Source organism: Tripterygium wilfordii, chromosome 6, assembly GCF_013401445.1.
Source record: "Tripterygium wilfordii isolate XIE 37 chromosome 6, ASM1340144v1, whole genome shotgun sequence".
NCBI classification, from domain to species: Eukaryota; Viridiplantae; Streptophyta; class Magnoliopsida; order Celastrales; family Celastraceae; genus Tripterygium; species Tripterygium wilfordii.
The window spans coordinates 4,504,969-4,516,450 of NC_052237.1; positions in this window are offsets into that span (position 1 = coordinate 4,504,969).

The window sequence follows — 11,482 nt, forward strand, 5'->3', positions numbered from 1 at the left end:
CCATAAACGAGCTTTTCACATTTTTGTGCAATTTCAAACATAACTTGGTCTATTCGCATCTTTACCTTACGAAACGTTGCACGAAGGCTAAAATAGGAAGTTAGACTTCTAAGAACACTAAATAGAGTACAACGGTCCACATTGATGCTTTGGAATTGCTCAACTCTCTCCATAGACGAGCTTTTCATGTTTTTGTGTAATTTAAAACATAACTTGGTCTATTCGCTTCTTTAACTTACGAAACGTTATACGAAAGCTAAACTAGCAAGTTAGACTTCTAAGAACACTAGATAGAGTACGAGTCCACATTGATGCTTTGGAATTGCTCAACTCCCTCCACAGATGAGCTTTTCACGTTTTTGTGCAATTTAAAATATAACTTGGTCTGTTCGCATCTTTAACTTACGAAGCGTTGCACGAAAGCTAAACTAGCAAGTTAGAAGTCTAAGAACACTAAATAGAGTACAACGGTCCACATTGATGCTTTATGTAGTAACCGGTTTTCGTCCGGCAAAAAAGCATAAAAAAATAGAAAAATAATAATAATAGTAATGTAAAAATTCAAAATTCAAGAGCCCGTTTCATGGGCCCTCATGCTTATAGAAAACTCAAAGCCTGTTTCTTGGACCCACAAGCATACAAAAATCCTAAAGCCCATTTCTTGGACCATAAGCCCATAAAAATTCAAACCCAAACCCAAGCCCAAGGGAACTAAACCCTAGAAAATATCTAAAAAAATAGGAGAATTAAATAAATAATAAATAAAAACTTTAAGAAGGGAAAAGTGGTACCTTTATTAGGGTTTTGTAAAAGAATGGAAAGGACAAAAAAGGGTGCTCTTGAGGGTTTTTAACAAAGAAGGAAAACTAGGGTTTAAAGGGCATTTTTGGCATTTAACATAAAATACAAGTTAAATAGGAGGGGAGGGGGAGCCAACAAGAGGAGAGGAATCGGTTGCACAAAAGTTTGGGGAGAAAAAAAGAAGAAAAAGAGGGTTTTGGAATTTGAGGGAGAAAGAAAAGAAAAAAGGCCAAGGAAGAGAGGAGGGGTGAGAGAAAGGAAAAGAGAAAGGGACAGCCGGCATAACAAAAAGGAAAGAAAAGGAGAGGAAGAAAAGAGAAAGAAGAAGAAAAAGAAAAAGAGGAAATAAGGGTTTAGCTCATTATCATCTTTTGAGTTTTGTTCTTCATAGGTAAACATTCTTTACATCTATTTTGCCTTGCTGAAAAGAATATCTAGATTTGATTTCTTGGCTAGGATCTTTGTATGCTTACCATGTTAATATTTGATTTTGATATCGGATTTTGATGTTATTTTGGGCAGATTTTTGTGCAATTTTCTGGTTAATTTATGGGCTGTATTGGGTAGTTTTTTGTGCAGTTTTCTGGTTAATTTCAGGGCTGTATTGAGTAGATTTCTGTGCAGTTTTTAGGCAGTTTGTGGTTTGTTTTCTGGATAATTTGGGGGCTGTTTTTGGATAGGTTTCTGGACTCTATTTGGACCGGAATTAATGAAAGCTTGTGCGATTTCAGGATTTTGCTGGTTTATTGCAATCCGTGTATATTTAGGCCTCATGTTGTGTAGTTTAATTCATCTATGTTGACTGGTATAATTTGGACATTTATTATTCGAATTATTTTTATTTACTATGAGTGTATGAGTTTAAAGTTGAATGTAGGCCATTTCAATCAAGGAAATCATAAGTTGATTTCCTTTATTTGGATTATGGGCCTTATTTGATTTCATTTATGAATTTGCCATAAGTTGGCAATAATAGGTTAAATTGATATATGACACTTTCCCAAATGATTATTTATACCATAAGTTGGTATTTAAAATTTAACCTACCAAAAGTTGATAATATATTTTCATTAAACCTACCAAAAGTTGGTAGTGTATTTTCAATAAAAACTATCAAAAGTTGATAGTTTATTTTTATTTAAACCTACCGAAAGTTGGTAGTGTATTTTCATTAAACCTACCAAAAGTTGATAGTGTATTTTCATTTATACCTACCAAAAGTTGGTAGTGTTTTTTCATTAAAACTATCAAAAGTTGATAGTATATTTTCATTTAAAAACTATCAAAAGTCGGTAGTGTATTTTCAATAAACCTCTCAAAAGTTGGTAGTGTATTTTTATTAAACGTACCAAAAGTTGGTAGTGTATTTCCAAATAAAAACTATCAAAAGTTGATAGTAATATTCCCAACTTTTTCCCAAAAACTATCATAAGTTGATAGTATTTTTCATACAAATTTTTTCTCAAAACAATCATACCTTGCAAAGAGCAAGTTTCCAAGAAATAGCCATTAAATTAATTAGGGTAACCGTTCTCAAACGGGAGTTGTGGGGTGCCTAACACCTTCCCCACACTCAATCGATCCCCGTACCCCTTTTTTCTCTGGTTCGCAGGTCTTTACGGTGTCCAATTGCACCTTAAATCAATTGGTGGCGACTCTAAACATTTTTCATCCTCCAACGCCGGTCTGCGTCGTGACCCTGGTTATGACAACTGGCGACTCTGCTGGGGATACCAGGTTTTTAAACCTAAGAGGATCAAGCCCATATGATTAATTGATTGGCTACGGTTGCTTCTTTTTGTATGGTTAATTGTTTGTTTCCTTTATATGTTAGAGATATTGATTTATTTTGTTGTGGTAAATTATTTGTCATCTCATACATTTACACTCACTAAAGCCTACCACCCGGGCTCTACCTTTAGTATTAGAGAGGGTTGACCACTATTCTCGTGAGATTCCATCTCCGCATGGATATGGAAGACATCCTCACCGCATATTCTACTTTTTGTGTGATTTATTTATCTCTTTCTTTGGTATTTGGTGCTAATGTCTGTTTCCTACATTTCTTTTGTGTTAATAATCTTCATCCTTGATTTTTCTTCCCATGGCATTCACATAGGCACATTGCAATTTGGTTTGATAATATTTTCAAAACATCTTTTAATTGAAAAAGGATGGCGTAAAAAATGTCCACATGTACAAGTTGTTTTAATGAAATAATGTTTTGTTTTTATTATCTTTTCAAATTACAATGGCTATATGGGATTTACGTAAATAAAACACGGGCATGCATAAGAAAAATAACAAAACAAGTCAACTAATCTTGCTAAATTTTTTTCTAAATTAGGGGTTTGTCACATCATTAATCATAGCTTCCAAGAAGCAACATCGTCACCCCTATCAAACTCGTCTGCAATCGAAAATCGCTGAGAACATGGAGCATGAAACAAGGGAACAGAGTCAGAATCAGGATATAGCATAAATAAAAGAACAAATGGCCTTATTGATGAAGAATATGACGTTGCTAATGAAGGGAAAAGGAGTAGCTGAAAATTATGAAACATTGGAGGTTCCTGAGAATCATCTGCACCAGGAAATACCAACTTACCCACCCGGGTTTTCTCCTGTTCGTAATCATCCTTTGCCTGGTTTGCATCAACATCAATATGCTTCCCAACAAGCAGCTATTCAGAACCCGACGTATACTCATCCAGTTGAGACTCATATGCATGATAATTCATTCCCAATCGGTGCTGATATCGTGGGAGTTTTCACTAGCGAAGTAGTGACTGAGGGAGTTCAAAATGAAGAAGGTAGTTCAATGGATGCAATTAAGAAGTTGGAAAAGCGATTGAGGGCCATGGAGGATTTTAATGCTTCTGGAATGTTAAACCCAGCCAATTTGTGCCTCGTGAAGAATCTGAATATTCCGCATGATTTTGTACTACCAAAATTTAGCTTGTTTGATGGCACTGGAGTTCCATTGGATCATTTAACGATGTATTGTTGGCGTATGCAGCCATATGCAAGTGATGAGAAATTGTTGGTGCATTATTTCCAAGATAGTCTGACTGGGGCAGCTCAAAGGTGGTTCAATACCCTTAATCCTTCGTCAGTATCTTCGTGGGAGGACTTAGCTAAAATGTTTATGAAACAATATAAGCATAATGAAGAAAAGATCCCTATCATTTATGACGTGCAAAATACAGTGATGAAGAATGGAGAAAGCTTCAGGGAGTTTGCTCATCGATGGAGGGATTTGGCAGCTCAGATAATTCCTCCACTATCAGAGAAGGATTTGTTGAATGCTTTTATTGACGCTCTCCAGGAGCCTTATACTTCCAATTTGGCGGGAGGTGGCCACAATAATTTAGTTGATATGATACAGGCAGGAGAACAAGTTGAACGATGTATGAAGAGAGCTACTCTGCATTTTCCCACCCTTGATAAACCAGACCCAGCTAAAGGAAGTAAAGGCAAAAAGACTGAAGTGCATTCTGTGGATTTTGATTCAAATCCCGCTGTTTATGGTGCGCCTACTTTAGACTATCGCCCTAGAAGCAATGCCCCAAGGATGTCAAGCCTAGAAGCCTATTATAGCCATAACCACACCCAAAATCCCTATTCACCCCGATTCAACACACCATCACTCAATCAATACCCGCAAAACCCAAACACTTACCAAAACTTCCAAAACCCAAACACTTATCAAAATTTTCAGAACCAAAACGCTCGTCCAAATTTCCAAAACCAAAGACTCAGAAGGCCCGTCGAGCATTTCGATCCTTTGCCCATAACCTATGCTGAATGTTTCACGAAACTTCAAGCGCAAGGAGCAATGGCTCCTATTTCGGGATGGGTCCACCAATCTCCATATCCCCATTGGTACGACCCTAATACCACATGCTTATATCATGGAGGTATAGCCGGGCACTCAACTGAAAGTTGTCTACAATTCAAAAGGATAGTCCAGGGGATGATTGAAGCGAAATGGCTGGATCTTAATGCAATCAATAAACCAATTGTCAACAACAATCCATTGCCTAATCATGAGAAGGAAGGTGTGAATGCCATTGAAGAATTTTGTGCTTCAAAAAGATGGGTCTCAGAGATTACAATGCCGTTGGGCCAGTTGTTTATGGTGTTGAGGAAAGAAGGATTGGTTGAGGAGGTAGTAATGCATACACCCGTTCAATGTGGACTTTTGGATGCAATGAAGACTTGTGAGTTCCATAAAGGACAAAGGGGACATGCTATTGAGAATTGTTGTGTCTTTCAGGATAGGGTACAAGAGTTGATGGATTTGAAGATAATAAAGTTTGAGGTGAAAGGCCAGTCAAGTGAAGTCAGTGTCATAGGAGGATATTATCAAGGACCTAGGCCGAACCACACTCCGTAATTTGTCTTGCAGTATTATATGGAAGATGCACCACCAATTGGGCCACTAAAACCAAAGATAGATCCTTTGTACAAAAATGACAAGGCTGTACCATGGAATTATGAAGTAGCAGCTAGTGGAAAGCAAGGAGAAATGGTAGATAAGGTTTCTGGTGTCAGTGGAGTTACCCAGAGTGGGAGATGTTACGCGAGAAATGAGACAGAAGGAAATCTAGTGGTGGATCTTGAAGCTGAGCGTAAAAGGAAAGGGAAAGCAATACCTGAAGTTGAAGGGTCAGGTTCTATTCCAGAAGAAGGTCTTTTTGCACGTCCATAAGAGAAAAAGAAAGTTGTAATTGATATGGAAGTCGAGGAGTTCCTGAAAATTATTCGGTAGAGTGAGTACATGGTAGTTGATCAATTAAAGAAAACTCCTGCAAAGATTTCGATTTTGGAGTTGATAATGAGTTCTGAACCGCATCGACAAGTTTTGATGAGGATGTTAAATCAGACGTATGTATTAGACAAGATTCCTACAGACTCTTTCAATGGCATTGTGGGAAATGTGTTGGCCTCCCATTTGTTGTCCTTTACTAAAGATGATATTCCGCCTGAAGGGATGGGGCACAACAAAGCTTTGCATATTTCAGCCATGTGTCGTGGAAAGGAATTAGCAAGTATTCTGGAGGACAATGGGTCATCCCTCAATATTTTACCAAAGGAGATTTTTGAGAAACTGTCGATTGACAGATCTTATTTAAGACAAGTGCAAATGGTAGTAAGGGCATTCGACGGAACACGTAGAGAGATTATGGGAGAAATTGAAATACCTTTACAGGTTGCAAGTGTAACTTTCAATGTACCATTTGTGGTAATGGATATCTCACCAACCTATAGTTGCCTATTGGGATGACCTTGGATTCACACTACAGGAGCTGTTCCATCATCATTGCACCAGATGCTCAAGTTTATTTATGATGGAAGGGTTTATATAGTAAAAGACTAGTCAGAATGGATGGTTGCCAGTTTGTCTAATAGTGCTCCTATTGATGCTCCGACGGAGGGGATTGAGAGTTCATTCCAATATTTTGAAATTGCTAGTGCTAGCTATGTGAAGGAAGGACTTTCTCCCCTAAAGCCACAAATATCCAAGGTTACGAAGAATGTAGCAAAATTTATGTTGAAAAAGGGGTTTCGCCCAGGAGAAGGACTCGGTAAGAATCGATAGGGAATTAAGAAACCAGTAGAAATGGTGAAACATCTAGAACGTTGGGGTTTGGGATATAAGCCAACTAGGGTTGATAGGAACCGTGTGCAAGCAGAAAAACAGGCAAAGAGGTTCGCTCGTCTGGAAGGAAAGGAATTGGAAGTTGAAAAGAAACCAAGTCCCTGGCTTTATGACAGTTTTATGTATGGAGGGATGCAGAACAAGATAAGTTTGGCTGATACTGGGGTAGTTTTTGAAAACTGCCATCTGAAAACTTGACTGATGTAACTGGGGCAATTTTGGCAAATATATGTGATTAGTTTGAAGAGTTCCAAGTTGCTGTAGTGGAAGAGGAACAGAGTTCGGCTGCTAGACCTTGCTTTGTCATCTCGCGTCTTTCAAATTTCAAACTCGGCAACTGCACCAGTCTGGAGCTCCCAGTATCTCTTAAGAACCTGCAAGAGTAATCCCGAGTGCACTACCATCGTGGGCCTAGCTCACGGCCTTCTTTTGGGTCTTTTGTAATGAGTATGCTATACTTTGCTTTCAATAGATTTTGTAGTATGGCGATTGCATGTTCTATCTTTGTACATATTTCCTTTTCCATGAAATGAAAGTCTTCTGATAGTCATCCATATTCATGTTTCTTCATTTCCATTTAAGTTTTTCTTCTCCATTCTTAAAACCATTTTTATTCATTTCTTTAACAGGAGTGAAAATGATGATAATGAAGATGACGAACTTAATGAACCAGATTTTGATGCACCCATTAGCAATGTTGAATCTGACTATGAAATAGAGGAAGAAATTGAGATTTTGCCTGAAATGTGAAGACAAGTCAATCAAGAAGAGAAACTAATACAGCCGCACCAAGAGATTACTGAAGTTGTTAATTTGGGAACTGAAACGGAGAAAAATGAGGTTAAGGTAGGAGCTGCCTTTGAATGAGAAAACAAGAAGAAGTTGATAAATTTATTACATAATTACCAGGATGTCTTTGCATGGTCTTATCGGGATATGCCCGGTCTTGATACAAGTATTGTTGTTCACAAGTTGCCATTGATTCCAGAATGTACCCCTGTGAAACAAAAGCTGAGGAGATTGAAAGCAGATATGCTTTTGAAAATAAGGGATGAAGTGAAGAAGCAGTTCGACGTTGGTTTTTTAGCAGTGGCTAGATACCCAGAATGGGTGGCAAATATCGTACCAGTTCCCAAGAAAGATGGAAAAGTGCGGATGTGTGTTGACTATAGAGATCTCAATCGTGCAAGTCCGAAAGATAATTTTTCTCTTCCCCATATCGATGTTTTAGTGGATAATATAGCTAGACATTCTACTTTCTCTTTCATGGATGAATTTTTGGGTTATAATCAGATCAAGATGGCACCAGAGGATCGTGAGGAAACGACTTTTATTACCCTCTGGGGTACCTTTTGCTATAAAGTCATGTCATTTAGTTTGAAGAATGTCGGTGCTACGTACCAAAGGGCCATGGTCACTTTGTTTCATAACATGATGCATAGAGAAGTGGAAGTATATGTCGATGATATGATAGCAAAATCCAAAGAAGGTGAAGATCATATTGTGAATCTCCAGAAGTTGTTTGATCGATTAAGGAGTCATCAATTGAAGTTGAATCCAGCTAAGTGCACATTTGGGGCAACCTCAGGGAAGTTGCTAGGTTTTATTGTAAATAGGAAAGGAATTGAAGTAGATCCTGATAAAGTGAAGGCGATTTTGGAGATGCCACCTCCTCGGACAGAAAAGGAAGTTAGGGGTTTCTTAGGAAGATTGAATTATATTGCTAGGTTCATTTCACAGTTGACGGCTACTTGTGAACCTATTTTTAAATTGTTGCGTAAGAATAACTCTACTAAGTGGAACGAAGATTGTCAGATAGCATTCGAAAAGATCAAGCAATACTTGAAAAGTCCTCCAGTGTTGATGCCTCGATGGGATGTGTGCTCTAACAACATGACTCATCGGGAAGGATAGAGCATGCCATTTATTACTTAAGCAAGAAGTTTACCAGTTGTGAAGCAAATTATTCGATGTTGGAGAAGACTTGTTGCTCGTTGGTTTGGGTTGCATATTGACTTCGGCAGTATATGCTTTATCACACGACATGGTTGATTTCCAGGATGGATCCCATCAAGTACATTTTTGAGAAACCTTCTCTTTCAGGGAGAATAGCTAAATGGCAGATGTTATTATCAGAATATGATATTTTGTATGTCGCATAAAAGGCGATTAAAGGGAGTACAATAGCAGATTATTTGGCAGATGGAGCGATTGAGGATGCTCAGCCAATGGATATGAAATTTCCAGATATTGATGTCATGACTGTGTCGATAGAAGTGGAGAATCAGAAGAATTTGGCAAAATGGACTATGTTGTTCGATGGTGCTTCTAATATCATAGGATGCGGAATTGGCACAGCGTTGATATCACCTGAAGAAAAGTTATCCCGTTTACAGCTAAGTTGTATTTCGAATGTACCAACAATGTGGCTGAGTATGAAGCATGTACGATGGGAATTCAAGCTGCTATCGATATGGGGATTAAGAGGCTATAGGTTTATGGTATTCACAGTTGGTGATTAGGCAATTGAATGGTAAGTGGGAAACCAAAGATGACAAGCTCATTCCATATTACCAGCATATCAAAAAGTTAGTCAAGTTTTTTGATTGGTTGAGTTTAATCATATCCCAAGGGAAGAAAATCAAATAGCAGACGCTCTGGCAACTTCGGCAGCAATGTTTGATGTAGACCCAAAAGGGGAAGGGCAAGTAATTAAAATTGAGAAACGAGAAGTTCGAGGTTACTGTTCAAATTTGGAAGGAGAGCTTGATGGTAAACCATGGTATCATGATATCCAACAATACATTGAAAAGAAAGAATATCCATCAGGGGCATCAGAGAATGATAAGCGTACCATCAGAAGATTGGCAGGATCTTCTTCTTCAGTGGAAATGTTTTTTATAAAAGGAATGATGGGATAGTTTTCTTGCTCTATGTTGATATTGCTGAGGTTAAACAAATCATGGAAGAGATTCATGAAGGAATAAGTGGAACTCACTCCAGTGGATATTCAATGGCACGAAAGATTATTCGTGCAAGGTATTATTGGTTAACCATGGAGAGGGACTGTATAAGTTATGCAAATAGATGCCACAAGTGCCAGATTTATGTAGACATAACACATGTTCAAGTTAATCCATTGCATGTGTTGACATCACCATGGCCTTTCTCAATATGGGGATTAGATGTCATCGGTCCAATTGAGCCGAAGGCTTCTAATGGGCATCGTTTCATTTTGGTTGCTATTGATTATTTTACCAAATGGGTAGAGGTCGCTTCGTATTCTAATGTGACGAGTAGCGTGGTTGTTCGGTTCTTGAGGAAAAAAATTGTTTGTCGATATGGAGTTTCGGAAAGAATTATCACTGATAATGACACGAATTTCAACAGTAAAATGGTGAAGGATTTTTGCGACCAGTTCAAAATTAGTCACCATAATTTGACACCATACCGACTGAAGATGAGTGGGGCCATTGAAGCAGCGAATAAGAATATCAAAAAGATCATCGAGAAGATGACAGAGAATTACAAAGATTGGCATGAGAAGTTCTCTTTCGCTTTATATGGTTATCGAACATTAATACGCACATCTACTGGAGAGACTCCTTTCTCCTTGGTGTACGATATGGAAGCGGTTTTGCCTGTTGAAGTGGAGATTCCATCCCTTCGAGTAGTTCTGGAGGTAGGTTTGGAGGAATCAGAATGGACTCGAACGTGATATGAACAGTTGAATTTGATTGAAGAAAGAAGATTACGAGCAATTTGCAAAGGGCAATTGTATCAAAGAAGATTGATGAAAGCACATAATAAGAAAGTTTGACTTCACAGTTTCAGGGAAGGAGATTTAGTGTTGAAGATGATCTTGCCACCTCAAAAGGATCATCGAGGGAAGTGGACACCGAACTATGGAGGACCATATGTGGTGCAGAAAGCCTTTGAAGGAGGGGCATTAATTTTGACAAGAATGGATGGAGAAGAATTGCCTAATCCGGTGAATGCAGACGCCATCAAAAAGTATTACCCATAGCTAGGAAAAAAAAAACTCGCTAGATTGAAAACCTGAAAGGGCGATCTAGGCAAAAATTAGAGTTAAAAGCTCGCTAGATTGAAAACCCGAAAGGGCGGCCTAGGCAAAAATTAGAGCAATAAAGATCCCGCTGGAGTGAAAACCCTTTGCAGGCGCTTCAAGCAAAAATTAGGAAAAAAAAGAAGAGCTTCTACTAGAGTGAAAACCCTTCCTGGGCGCTTCAGGTTACATTGACATTAGAAGAGGAGTAACAGAAACGATTAAAGGGAATTGGTATAGGCCTTTATGAGAAGTCGAGAAGAATATGGGGAAATACAGTAAATGACAGATAGCAGGGCTATACACAGTTGAACTAGTTATGATCAGGGGTATACATGATGAATTTGTGGGGGAGAAACTTCATATGGAAATAGTCAGATTCAATAATTGCAAAGTGGGTGCACACAAAACTGGGGCAGTTTTGTGCGGAATCGGAATTATTTCATTTATATCCTGCAAAGATTTATGCTTTTCCTTTGTTTCTAACCTTCTAGAATCATATATGTAGTTCATCAGTTTCTCCTGTTATCTATCCATTTTTAATAAAGTACTCTGAGGTCATTCATTTCTGAATTCCTAATTCATTGATTGTTTTCATCAAAATTCTGATTGCTTGTGTAAAATTCTCATATAGTACAAGCATCGCCATGCTATTGAATTTATTTGAAATTGAGTAAAGTAATAAAAGAATTAGGACAAGTGCATTAGGACATTGTTCTTAACAGGAACTTGAAAGATTTTGGCATTCTTGACTGTACAGGAGCTGAAAGAAATTAAATGGCGCTAAAAGGCATGGTGGAGCCTGAGAGATTTTGGTGTTCTTGGCTGTAAAGGAGCTGAAAGAAATTAAATGGCGCTAAAAGGCATGGTGGAGCCAGAGAGATTATGGTGTTCTTAATTCTAAGGGAGCTAAAAGAAATTAAATGGCGTTAAAAGGCATAGTGGGGCCA